This window comes from Pyrus communis, chromosome 13 (genome assembly GCF_963583255.1).
Source record: "Pyrus communis chromosome 13, drPyrComm1.1, whole genome shotgun sequence".
Lineage (NCBI taxonomy): Eukaryota > Viridiplantae > Streptophyta > Magnoliopsida > Rosales > Rosaceae > Pyrus > Pyrus communis.
The window spans coordinates 10,824,741-10,838,847 of NC_084815.1; positions in this window are offsets into that span (position 1 = coordinate 10,824,741).

Sequence of the window (14,107 nt, forward strand, 5' to 3'; positions counted from 1 at the left end):
AATCATGAGTGGCTAAACCCCTAATTAGTTAGGGGAAAGTTTGAAGCCATGGATATGTTTGAAATATGAATTGATTTCTTCCAATTGTGATTTGTTAATTTGTGATTGCAATTCAATTATCATGTTTATTAAAGACTTGTTTTTGTATGTTGATTAGGGATGCATACTTAGTCTTCATGCATAAACTCGATGCTAGTTTATAAATGAGTTTCACCTAATCGTCACAAGTTTATAAACATGAGTAGTGAAGGTTGCTAGTCACAACCGCGTTAATTGAATTCTTGGCAAAAGTATCATGCATTCATAGTTACAATTGCCTCGTCAACACTTATAATTTTCATAGAGCATAATGATCTCTCATTGTATCTCTTCTATGCATTCATGTTGAGAACCATTGGAGAATGATTTGAATTGTCGCATGCATCATCCAATTCAATAACTTAAGGAAAATTTGAGAGTTAATTAGTGCATCACGGTTAACTTGGGGTGTTGAGCATCATAGTTAATGAAAAACAATTGGAGAATCGATTCATATATAAATGTGTCATGTGTGGAGAATGGACCTCTAACTAATCCATCCATCATCTTGTTTCTCAAATCCGTTTATACAATCTGCCTAGTTTATTAACTTGTTTTATTTAATTTAATTTCGTCAAAACCTTAATCCCCCTTTACTTTAGTGTCCAACTTAGTTAGAAAGTGTCTTAGTTTGTGTTTTTAAGTGTTTTGATTCAATTTGTTACACAAATTCGTCCAAATTCACCAAAGTGTCCAAAACTGCCCAGAAAGTGTTTTTAAGGCAGTTTTGAGTGTTTTGGGTGATGTTTGAGTCTTTTGGTTTGTTTTAGTGTTTTAAAGTTTAGTTTTGCATTCTTTGAGTCTAGTAAGTGTTTTATATTGTGTTCTTACGTTTTTGAGTCAATTTCACATTGATTAGCATCCCTAGTTAATCCCCGGTCTAGAACGATCCCTATTTGCTCATTTACTACAATTGTCATCCATAGGGTTTAATTTGTGTGTTTAACTATTTTCGCATCAAATTTTGGCGCCGTTGCCGGGGATTAGCAAAATTGCTAATCCCTTGTGTTTTTGCCGTATGTTTTTAGTGTAATTTACCTAGTTTTCTTATTTTGTTTTGTTTTCTTGGTTTAGGTACTAGTGCATGACGCGGAGTTCTCAAACTGTGCATGCACATATCTTGGACTTTAACGACGATTTTGAACGTGATTTGAGAAGAAAGAGGAGGCATCCCGAACCTAGTGAACCTAGTGAACCTAGTTCAAGTTCAGAGGCCGAATCTGAGTTTGAAAGTGTGGAAGAAGAAGTTATGGCAGCGGACAATCGGACCATTAAAGAGCTTTCGGCCTCGGGGTTGGCCAATGCCGCACCATTATGCATTCAATACCCCGCGGCTGCCCAAGGCAAGACCGATGAATTCGAGTTGAAGTCAAGCTTGTTGCACCACATTCCGAAATACCATGGGCTTTCCATGGAAGATCCCAACAAGCATCTCAAGGAGTTCGAGGTTGTTTGTTCGAGCATGACACCCATAAATGTCGATGGGAACATTCTAATGATGAAAGCTTTTCCATTCTCTCTTGTGGAAAAAGCTAAGGATTGGCTTTATGAATTGGCACCCGGGACCGTTACTTCTTGGGAGAGCATGAAGAGAGCGTTCTTGGAGAAGTTCTTCCCTACTTCAAGAGTCATTCTCTTGAGGAAGAAAATTAGCGGAATCCAACAAAGTCAAGGAGAATCTTTTCCGGCATACTACGAGCGTTTTAAAGCCCTTGTTGCATCATGTCCTCAACATCAAATGAAGGAGGAGCTTCTCCTTCAATATTTCTATGAGGGCCTTCTTCCCATTGAAAGGCAAATGCTCGATGCTTCGGCGGGAGGTGCATTGGTGGACAAAACTCCTATGTCGGCCAAGACCCTAATTGCAAACCGTGCTCTAAATGCACAACAATATGAAGGACTTGGGCAAAGGGACCCCCCACGGCAACACTTGAATGAGGTAAGTTCTCAATCCGATATTCAATCTCAGATAGCTAATCTTACTTCTATTGTGTCTCAGATGGCCGAAGGAATGAAGATACAAGGACCGATTGTATGTGGTGTATGTTCTATCCAAGGACACCCTTCGGAAAAATGCCCTCAATTGATTGAGAATGGGGGATGGGAGAGTGCAAATGCCATTGGATTTCCGAGCCACAATCAACCAAGGAATGATCCATATTCCAACACATACAATCCGGGTTGGAGAGACCATCCAAACTTCAAGTGGAGGGAACCTCAACAACCTCAACAACAAGGAGGCTTTAGACAACAACCCCCGGGGTTCTACACCAAGCCATTCGGCCCCAATCCAAACCAAGCACAACCTGCCCAAAACAATCAAGGTACGTCGTTGGGAAATGAAACACTTCTTAAATTACTTACCAATTTGTCTCAGGGGCAAGAGGATCAAACCAAAGCCATGCAAAACCAAGACAAAAGGGTGGATCACTTGGAGAAACAAATTGGGCAGCTTGCGGAATTTGTAGGACAATTCCGAGACAAAGGCAAGCTCCCTAGCTCAACCATTGTCAATCCAAGGGGAGGATTCGAATCTGCCAAGGCAATCATGTTGAGAAGTGGTAAGGAGGTCGAAACCACCCCAAGCACGTCCAAAACAAGTCAAGAAGAGGACGTGTTGCTGCAAGAAGAGGAGGAACAAGGAATAAAGGCCACGGCAAGGGTGAAAGAATCTTTGCCGCAGCCCCCTATTGTGCCAAAACCGTCCAATATGCCTAAGGTAAGTCCAAATTCGACTTTGTCAAGTTCTATTCCACTAAACATGCCGTTTCCTAGCAGGTTTAGGCAATCAAAGAAGGAGGAGAGTGAAAAGGACATTTTGGAAACCTTTAGGAAAGTTCAAGTTAACATTCCGCTCCTTGATGCAATCAAGCAAGTCCCTAAGTATGCCAAGTTCTTAAAAGAGCTTTGCACAACGAGGAAGAGGATTTCAAACAAGGAGGTGGTCCAGGTAAGTGAAAATGTCTCTGCTGTGTTACAAAGGAAATTACCCCCTAAATGCAAAGATCCGGGTAGTTTTACAATTCCGTGCGTTATTGGTAATACTAAGTTTGAACAATGCATGTTAGACTTAGGGGCTTCGATTAATGTTATGCCATACTCTATTTATGCATCTATGAACTTAGGTGAGCTTAAAAATGATGGTGTGATAATTCAATTAGCCGATCGTTCTAATGCATATCCAAAGGGTGTTTTGGAAGATGTTTTGGTACAGGTTGATAACTTGATTTTTCCAGCGGATTTCTACGTGCTTGACATGGAGGATTCACCCCATTCCACCCCATTACCGATTCTATTAGGGAGGCCCTTCATGAAAACAGCCCGCACCAAGATAGATGTGTTTAAAGGAACTTTAACGATGGAATTTGATGGGGAAGTCATTGATTTCAATCTTTCTGAAAGTATTAAATTTCCTAAGGACGATCATTCTTGCTTTTCTATTGATATAATTGATGATTTGGCGCAGGAATTTCTCGATTCTTTGGAGAGGGATACACTTGAAACAACAATTGCACAAGGAATTGGGCAAAAATCTGGTTTTGCCGTGCCTAGAAGTGAAGATGAGGCCGAGATGGTTGCTGCACTTGAGTCATTGCCACAACACTTTGGTAAGCCTCCAAAACCGAGTCCAATTCCTGTTTCGACTAACAAGTTGTTACCTTCAGTGATTCAGGCACCCATTCTTGAGCTTAAACCATTGCCGGATCATTTGAAGTATGTCTATTTGGGAGACAATGAGACGTTGCCTGTCATAGTTTCCTTATCCCTCACAGCAATGGAGGAGGAGAAATTGATTCGGGTGTTGAAAGAGCACAAGACGGCCATAGGATGGACCTTGGCCGACATAAAGGGTATTAGTCCTACAACTTGCATGCATCGCATACTTTTAGAGGAGGGGGCTAAACCAACCAGAGAGGCTCAACGCCGGCTCAACCCTCCAATGATGGAAGTTGTGAAAAAGGAGATTATCAAGCTTCTAGATTGTGGGGTGATCTATCCTATCTCGGATAGCCGTTGGGTTTCACCGGTTCAAGTTGTGCCAAAGAAATCCGGAGTGACTGTGGTGAAGAATGAAGAAGATGAACTTGTGCCTACACGCATTCAAACCGGTTGGAGGGTGTGCATTGACTATAGAAAGCTAAATGCCGCAACAAGGAAAGATCACTTCCCTTTGCCATTCATTGATCAAATGCTTGAAAGGTTAGCCGGTCATTCTTTTTATTGCTTTCTTGATGGTTATTCGGGTTATAATCAAATTGTCATAACGCCGGATGATCAAGAAAAGACCACCTTTACTTGTCCATTTGGTACTTTTGCATATCGTCGTATGCCATTTGGTTTATGCAATGCACCGGCCACTTTCCAACGATGCATGGTAAGTATCTTCTCTGATTATGTTGAAAAGATAATTGAAGTATTTATGGACGATTTTAGTGTGTTTGGAGACTCATTTGATGCTTGTTTGCATAATCTCACCTTAATCTTGAAAAGATGCATGGAAACTAACCTTGTTTTGAATTGGGAAAAATGTCATTTTATGGTTAAACAAGGTATAGTTTTGGGTCATATCATCTCTGAAAAAGGAATTGAAGTTGATAAGTCTAAAATAGATCTTGTACGTCACTTACCCTCTCCTACGTCGGTTAGAGAGGTCCGTTCTTTTCTTGGCCATGCAGGATTCTATCGACGATTTATCAAGGACTTTTCCAAGATTGCACAACCCCTATGCCGCCTACTCCAAAAGGATGTGTCTTTTGAGTTCAACGAGGCGTGTGAGAAGGCATTCAAGCATCTAAAAGACTTACTCACCACGGCACCCATCATAACTCCCCCGGATTGGTCCATTCCCTTTGAATTGATGTGTGATGCATCGGATTATGCACTTGGGGCTGTTTTGGGTCAAAGGAAAAATAAACAGCCACATGTTATTTATTATGCTTCACGCACTTTAAATGATGCTCAATTGAATTATTCTACAACCGAAAAAGAACTTTTGGCGGTTGTATTTGCTTTAGATAAGTTTAGATCATATCTTCTTGGTACTAAAGTAATTGTTTTCACTGACCATGCAGCCTTGAAGTATCTTCTCACCAAGAAGGAGGCTAAGCCAAGACTCATTCGTTGGATGCTCCTACTTCAAGAGTTCGATCTTGAAATCCGAGACAAGAAAGGGTGTGAAAACGTGGTGGCTGACCACCTAAGTAGAATGGTGCGTGAGGAAGAGTCCACCCCCATTTTAGAAACGTTTCCGGATGAGCAACTTCTGTCCATTGAGGTAAGAACCCCTTGGTATGCCGATTTGGTCAATTTCTTGGTGTCTAAGCAAGTTCCTAGTACCCTAAACAAGTTCCAACGTGATAAACTTGTTCATGATGCACGTTTTTATGTTTGGGATGATCCATATTTATGGAAATTCTGCCCAGATCAGATTGTGCGTAGATGTGTGCCCGAATCTGAATTTAATTCCATTCTTACATTCTGCCATACTTATGCATGTGGGGGACATTTTGGCACCCAAAGGACAGCCCTAAAGGTGTTACAATCTGGATTTTATTGGCCTAATCTCTTTAAAGATGCTAAAATGTTTTGTGTAACATGCGATAAGTGTCAAAGAACAGGTAACATAGGGCCTAAGGACCAAATGCCGCAACAATCTCTCTCCTTTGTGGAAATTTTTGATGTTTGGGGTATTGATTTCATGGGCCCCTTCCCTCCATCTTTTGGTTTCACTTATATCTTGCTAGCTGTCGATTATGTTTCCAAATGGGTGGAAGCCAAAGCCACCCGTACTAACGATTCTAAGGTTGTTGCAGATTTTGTGAAATCTAATATTTTTGCTAGGTTTGGGATGCCACGAGTTTTAATTAGTGATGGGGGTTCTCACTTTCGTAACCGCACCATTGAAGCTTTGCTCAAGAAGTACAACGTTACTCATAAGGTTTCCACACCTTATCACCCTCAAACCAATGGGCAAGCGGAGGTTTCAAATAGGGAGATCAAACAAGTCCTAGAGAAAACCGTGGGACCCTCAAGAAGAGATTGGAGTTTGCGCTTGGACGATGCATTGTGGGCCTATCGTACGGCTTACAAAACTCCCCTTGGCATGTCACCTTTTCGGCTTATATATGGTAAGCCATGTCATTTGCCCGTTGAGTTAGAGCACAAGGCACATTGGGCTGTGAAAACCTTCAATTTGGACATAGACGCTGCTGGAGTTCATAGGAAGCTCCAATTAGATGAACTTGAGGAGATTAGGAACGAGGCTTACGAGAATGCTCGCATCTACAAGGACAAGACGAAGGCTTATCATGATAAGATGCTTCGTACCAAAACGTTCTCCAAGGGGCAGAAAGTGTTGCTTTTTGATTCAAGACTTCGGTTATTCCCTGGTAAGTTACGTTCTAAATGGATTGGACCTCTTGTTGTTACTAATGTTTTTCCTCATGGTGCAGTCCAAGTCCAAAGCTTAAAAAGTGGCCACGAGTTCAAGGTGAACGGACATAGATTGAAGCCATACTATGAGAACTTTGTGGAGCATGTCGTGGAGGAGATCCCACTCCATGCCGTGGGCTCTAATGGAGCATGAACGTGTCTTCGTCCGGCTGCAAGACGTTAAAGAAAGCGCTACTTGGGAGGCAACCCATGCAATTCAACAAAGGAAGCTCAAGGAATCGCTCCAATTCCAGATTTGCGTTCCTAAACCCTTCACTTTGTTGTTTATTTCGAATCTGCCTATTTAGTTGTTTTACTTGCTGTTTGTGTGTTTCTTTGTGTTTTGTGTGATTTTATGCTTGAAACATTGAGGACAATGTTTGATTTAAGTGTGGGGGGGTAACTAAGTGTTTTTGATGCAAATTCATGGGATTTTATCACCCTTTACTTATAGACTTGTTCCTTGCTGTTTTTAAGTGTTTTTAAGCAGTTTTGGTGTGTTTTAGTGTGTTTTGAAGTAAAAATCCGAAAATCACATAAAAATTTGAAAAATTTGTTTTAAAAACCCAAAAAGAGTTGTTTTCAAAGTGTTTTTGTGTGTTTGTTTTGTTTTAGGGTACCTTCCAACACAATGATGAGGATTCGGTTTGTAATTACATGGCTGTTAAAGAGAGTGATTAACATGGATGAAAGTTTGATTTACTCTTTGTGTATGCTTGGTTGTGGTTATAACTTATGACTTCACATGCAATCATAAAAAATAAAAAATAAAAAATCAGTTTTTGTAACATGCTTGAAGGAAGGAACTCAAATTAACGCTACAACCTTGTGAGACTTGAGCCTAAACGTTTATTTGGAGAGTTAGAATCTGTGCATTTTTGTTTTCTAAGTCGTTGCATGATCTCATTATTCTTTGCTTGGTTACTACTTAGAGGCGTTTCATCATTTAGTTCCAAATGCTAGAACTCATGCCCATTTCATTCAAAGCATGTTATTGATTTGCATAACACAGATTCAAGATGAAGTTGTGTAGTGACCACCACCTTAGCCATATTGCCGTGTATCCCATGTCATTTTATGTTTAAGTTAACCCACATTATCCTCACCTAGCCTAGATTAGGACCATCCACACCCTTGTTCTTAAAGCTTAGTAAAGCATGATTCAAATTGAATTTCTTTCGATTTATGTTGGCAGAAAACAAGTGTGGGGGAAGTGTTCTTGTGTGAGAATTTGTGTGCCATAGGCACGGCATGAAAGAAAAGAAAAAGAAAAAAAAAAGAAAAAGAAAGGCGTGAAAAGTATGAAAAAGAGTTGAAAAGTTGTGAAAAAGAATTCCAAAGTATTGTTTGTTGAAGTAAGGGTCCAAAACAATGAATTCGGCCCTAAGGAGTTGTCTAAGTCTTCCCCTTGTGTTTTAAAGTTAATTTCTGCAATCTAAATGAATTCTAAGTCTTAAGTACACTACTTTGCTTACTATTACTTGAAGAACGCTTGTTCTCCTTATCTTTTCTTTGTTAACCACTACCCCAAGCCCCGTTACAACCCTTGACTTCATTCTTGAGTGTTATGTGTTTCAATTTGTGGAGTTTGAATTTGGTATGAGCATATGGTCATTAGTTCTCGCATCTAAGTAGTAGCATTCCATTCATGAGATCATTTCTAAACATGCTTATTAACTCCATAAATTGCGCTCTTTGTTATACGTATATGTGAGCATTCGTTTTCATATTTACATCAATCTTCTCACATATAACTAGTATAGGGTGTGTAGTTAGAAAATCTGAGTGAAAATTGAGTGAATATCTTGTAAGGATTGAGCAAATTCTCTAAGGCATGTTACTACATTCAAAACATTCTTTTAATCGATTAATTGTGAACTAGTAAGTGGTGACTATGATTAAGTATGTTTTCAATTGTAAAGATGACTCAAATCTGTGGGGATGATGATTTTTAACTTGTCATGTACCATTGGAAATCCCTGAGGTGAACGTTGGAAGGTTTAGGTTATGTTTTGTTTCTTTGTTTTGCTCGAGGACTAGCAAAAGCTAAGTGTGGGGGAATTTGATAGAAGCATATTTATGCGCCTTAGTTAGCTAGTTCTTATGCATTTATGTTGTGTTTTCGTACTTAATTTAGTGTTTAAAGTCATTTTCGTGTGTTTATAGGTTCATATGGCTAAGGATGCAAAAGGATGCCTTTCGGAGCCTTTTGGAGCAAATTAGAGATTGGAATGGATTGCATATGCTTAAAGCCAAGTAGATGGACGAAATTGAAGACCAAAGGAATGAAAATGAAGAACAAAGAGTTCACATTCATCACCAACACAACCATACATCCACACATTCTTTCTCCATCATTGCCGTGCAAAACACCATCATTGCAGCCACATGCACATTCCACTTCATCATTTCAGATTTCCACCATCAACAAAGAACCATTCATTAATCATTTACACTTTAATCATTCAACCACATTCACACATCACCCATTCACCTTTGTGCCATGCTTCTACCTTTGTTCAAGCCCTTCCACATAACCTGCCTTCATTCATTCAGAAAATGCATTCCTTGCCGTGGCTTACATGCACTTCCCACTACCTTTCATTTCAGCCAAATCACATGCATTCCCACATGCATTTCCACCCACATACACCCATAATCATTCAACACATGCATCCATAATCATCTCTCAAAACCGTGCATTTCATGTTCATTCCAACCTTTATTCCACATGCACTCCCTTTAAATAATCAACCCACATGCACCATTCAAACATAAACCCATTCACCACCAGAAAACAACCATGCCGTGGGTTCCCATTCCAGATTTCCAGCATTCCCTTTTATTTTCTGTCAAAACACATGCATTCCCACCCTTTAATCACATGCATTTCTGCCACATGCATCTCCCATCACCATTTCAGCTTTCCACCTAATTCCTAGTCATCATGTTCCCCCCATTTCACCTATAAATAAGCATGCATTGCAGCCACAAAACACACACTCTTCCATTTCAGAAAACCATCTCTCATACACATTCATTCACGCCAGAAATTCCTCCCCTCTCTCTAGCACTACCATACTTCACCATTCTTCATATTTTCTGCCCAAAAACACTCCTTACCTTCCCCTACATCCATCCCTACCCTAAACACATCCTTCTACATCATCCATAACCCCCAAAACTCACCAAAACCCCTTGTGCCGCAGCAACTAGAGGAGAAGAGGCCTAAACGTTCATACAATTCAAGATTGAGTTGTTGGAATTTTTAGGTGTACTTCGATTCTTGTTTTCAATGTTTACTTTGTTATTACTCTCTAAGTTTGTTGTAATCATGAGTGGCTAAACCCCTAATTAGTTAGGGGAAAGTTTGAAGCCATGGATATGTTTGAAATATGAATTGATTTCTTCCAATTGTGATTTGTTAATTTGTGATTGCAATTCAATTATCATGTTTATTAAAGACTTGTTTTTGTATGTTGATTAGGGATGCATACTTAGTCTTCATGCATAAACTCGATGCTAGTTTATAAATGAGTTTCACCTAATCGTCACAAGTTTATAAACATGAGTAGTGAAGGTTGCTAGTCACAACCGCGTTAATTGAATTCTTGGCAAAAGTATCATGCATTCATAGTTACAATTGCCTCGTCAACACTTATAATTTTCATAGAGCATAATGATCTCTCATTGTATCTCTTCTATGCATTCATGTTGAGAACCATTGGAGAATGATTTGAATTGTCGCATGCATCATCCAATTCAATAACTTAAGGAAAATTTGAGAGTTAATTAGTGCATCACGGTTAACTTGGGGTGTTGAGCATCATAGTTAATGAAAAACAATTGGAGAATCGATTCATATATAAATGTGTCATGTGTGGAGAATGGACCTCTAACTAATCCATCCATCATCTTGTTTCTCAAATCCGTTTATACAATCTGCCTAGTTTATTAACTTGTTTTATTTAATTTAATTTCGTCAAAACCTTAATCCCCCTTTACTTTAGTGTCCAACTTAGTTAGAAAGTGTCTTAGTTTGTGTTTTTAAGTGTTTTGATTCAATTTGTTACACAAATTCGTCCAAATTCACCAAAGTGTCCAAAACTGCCCAGAAAGTGTTTTTAAGGCAGTTTTGAGTGTTTTGGGTGATGTTTGAGTCTTTTGGTTTGTTTTAGTGTTTTAAAGTTTAGTTTTGCATTCTTTGAGTCTAGTAAGTGTTTTATATTGTGTTCTTACATTTTTGAGTCAATTTCACATTGATTAGCATCCCTAGTTAATCCCCGGTCTAGAACGATCCCTATTTGCTCATTTACTACAATTGTCATCCATAGGGTTTAATTTGTGTGTTTAACTATTTTCGCATCAAAGAACACTTCCCCCACACTTGTTTTCTGCCAACATAAATCGAAAGAAATTCAATTTGAATCATGCTTTACTAAGCTTTAAGAACAAGGGTGTGGATGGTCCTAATCTAGGCTAGGTGAGGATAATGTGGGTTAACTTAAACATAAAATGACATGGGATACACGGCAATATGGCTAAGGTGGTGGTCACTACACAACTTCATCTTGAATCTGTGTTATGCAAATCAATAACATGCTTTGAATGAAATGGGCATGAGTTCTAGCATTTGGAACTAAATGATGAAACGCTGATGCGAGATTTATACGCACACAAATTAAACCCTCTTTTTTGTCAATTTGTAGTATAAGTGTAAGTAGGGATCGTTCTAGACCGGGGATTAGGAGGGATTGTTAATCTCTTGGAAACTGACTCAAAAACGTAAAAACGCAATATAAAACACTAAATTAGACTCAAAGAATGTAAAACTAAACTTTAAAACTCTAAAACAAACCAAAAACTCAAAATGCTTTTAAAAACACAAACTAAAATGATTTCTAACTAAATTGACATTAAAGTAAAGGGGGATTTAAGTTTATACGAAATTAAATTAAATGAACAAATTAAAACAGAATGTAAATATGAAATTGATGAAATGGAATGAATGGATGATAGAATAGCTAAGGGGGTCATCTCCACATATGTTACACTTGCATAATAAAAAGATTTCCAATTGCATTTCAATAAATTATGAAACTCATCACCCCGGGTTAATTAGGTCCGCTTAAATTAACCGTCAAGTTTTCCTTAAGTTAATGAATTGGATGGGTTAGCGCAACGCAATTCACAACATTCTCCAAAAGTCCTTTACGTGAACAACACAATAAAGATACAATCAAAGATCATTAAGCATTATGAAAACTATAAGTGTTGACGAGGCATTCGTTACTATGATGAGCATGAAACTCGTGCCAAGAATTCATTTAACGCGATTGTTTATAAGCAACCTCCACTACTTGTGAATATAAGTTCATAACGATTAGGTGAAACTCACTTATATTCTAGCGTCATATTCATGCATGAAAATTAAGCGCGCATTCTTAATAAACATACATAAATAAGTTATCAATCAAACGGTTAAACAAATTGAATCAACAACTTATGAAATGCAATTAGAAGTAATCAAATCAAAATGCAAGCATAAACATATATTTCGAATCCCCCCCTAGCCAAGGGGGGTTTAGTTCCTCATGGTACAAAACAAAGAGAATCAAAGAAACACCTAAACATTCCAACAACTCAAACTTGAATTGTATGAACGTTTAGGCCCTCTTCTCTTCCATGCCACATTCGTACAAAACAAAGAGTATTGAAATTAAACATAGAAATCAAAGAAGCACCTAAACATTCTAACAACTCAAACTTGAATTGTATGAACGTTTAGGCATTCTTCTCTTCCTCTTCGTTGTAGCACAAGGTCTAGGGATAGTTTGATGGTGTGAATGGTTTGGGGAGTGGTGGAGGAATGGAAGAGGAGTTGTGGAGATGGAAGGATGGTGTTTGGATTTGTAGGGGAAGGGGGACTCACGGCAATGAGGGAATGGAAGTGTTTGTGGTGTGTTGTGTATGAAAATGAGATGTCCATGAATGAATGAATGCAAGGGTATTTATAGGAGTAGTGGAGGGAACATATGGCTATGTCATTTGTAGGTGAAGTAAGTGTGTGAGGTTGGTGAAGTAAGTGGAGGTTGTAGGTGAAGTAGGTGGATGTTGTAGGTGAAGTAGGTGGATGTTGTAGGTGAAGTGGATGTTGTAGGTGAAGTAGGTGGATGTTGTAGGTGAAGTAGGTGGATGATATGTTAAGTGATAAGTGATAAGTGATATGATATGTGGTTATGATATGATAAGTGGTTAAGTGGTGATGATAAGTGATAAGTGATTAAGTGATATGATATGTGGTGATGATAAGTGATAAGTGCATGTGGGTTAACTAATGAAGGAAATGCATGTGCAATGACAATGTGTTAGAATGGATGTGTGTTATGCATGGCATGATTGGGACTAGGAAAGGTTTAAATGTCCTAAAACTAAAGAGAACAAGGTTCCAACACTTTGGCTCCAATTAGGTCTTCAATTTCGTCCAACACTTTGGCTTCAAGCATAAGCTATCCGTCCTTAGCCCAAAAGTGCTCCAAAAGTCTCCAAAATGCATCTTTTTGCTCCTTTAGCCCTTTGGACCTACAAACACACGAAAATAGCTTAAAGTACTAAAATAACTAAAGAAACATAACGTAAATGTACGAGAACAAGCCATTTAAGTCGCATAAATATGCTCCTATCAAATACCCCCACACTTAGCTTTTGCTAGTCCTCGAGCAAAACAGAAAAACAAAACAAAAAGAACAAAACACAACCTACACCTTCCAACAATCGTATCAGGGACTTCCAATGCACATGACAAGTTAAAAATCATTATTCTCACAGATTTGAGCCATCTTTACACTTAAGTACATTCTTAATCATAGTCACCACATACTAGTTCACAATTAAGCATTTAAAACCATGTTTTGAATGTAGTAACATGCCTTAGAGAATTCCCTCAATTTCTTACTAGATGTACTCTCGTTTTTCACACAGATTTTCTGACTACACACCCTGCACTAGGTATATGTGAGAAGATTGATGTAAACATGTAGATGAACACTCACATATGTTATAATAAGGAAAGCATTTTCTGGAGTTAATAAGCATGTTTAGATATGATCTCATGAATGGAATGCTACTACTTAGACGCGAGAACCAGTGACACCATAAGCTCATACCAAGTTCAAACTCCACAATTGAAATACATAACACTCAATATAGAAGTCAAAGGGTAGTAACGGGGCTAGGGTTTTGGCTAACAATGAAAGGTGAAGGATAAACAAACATTCTTAAAGCAATAGTGAGCAAAGTATTGAATTAGGCACTTAGAATTCCCTTAAGAACGCAGAAGTCAACTTTGAACACCCAAGGGAAAATCACACAAAACTTAGGGCCATATTCAACTTTTTGGACCCTTTCTTCAACCATCAACGCTCGTGAGTTCATTCTTACTTATTTTCACTCCTTTTTTTTTTTTTTTTTTTTTTTTTTTTTTTTTCTTTTCTTCTTTTTCTTTTGAATCTCAAAACATACATATAAACGTAAGAACAAACTTTTACTCCCCCACACTCATTTTCTTGCATAATGTAACTCAAAAGGAATTCATTTA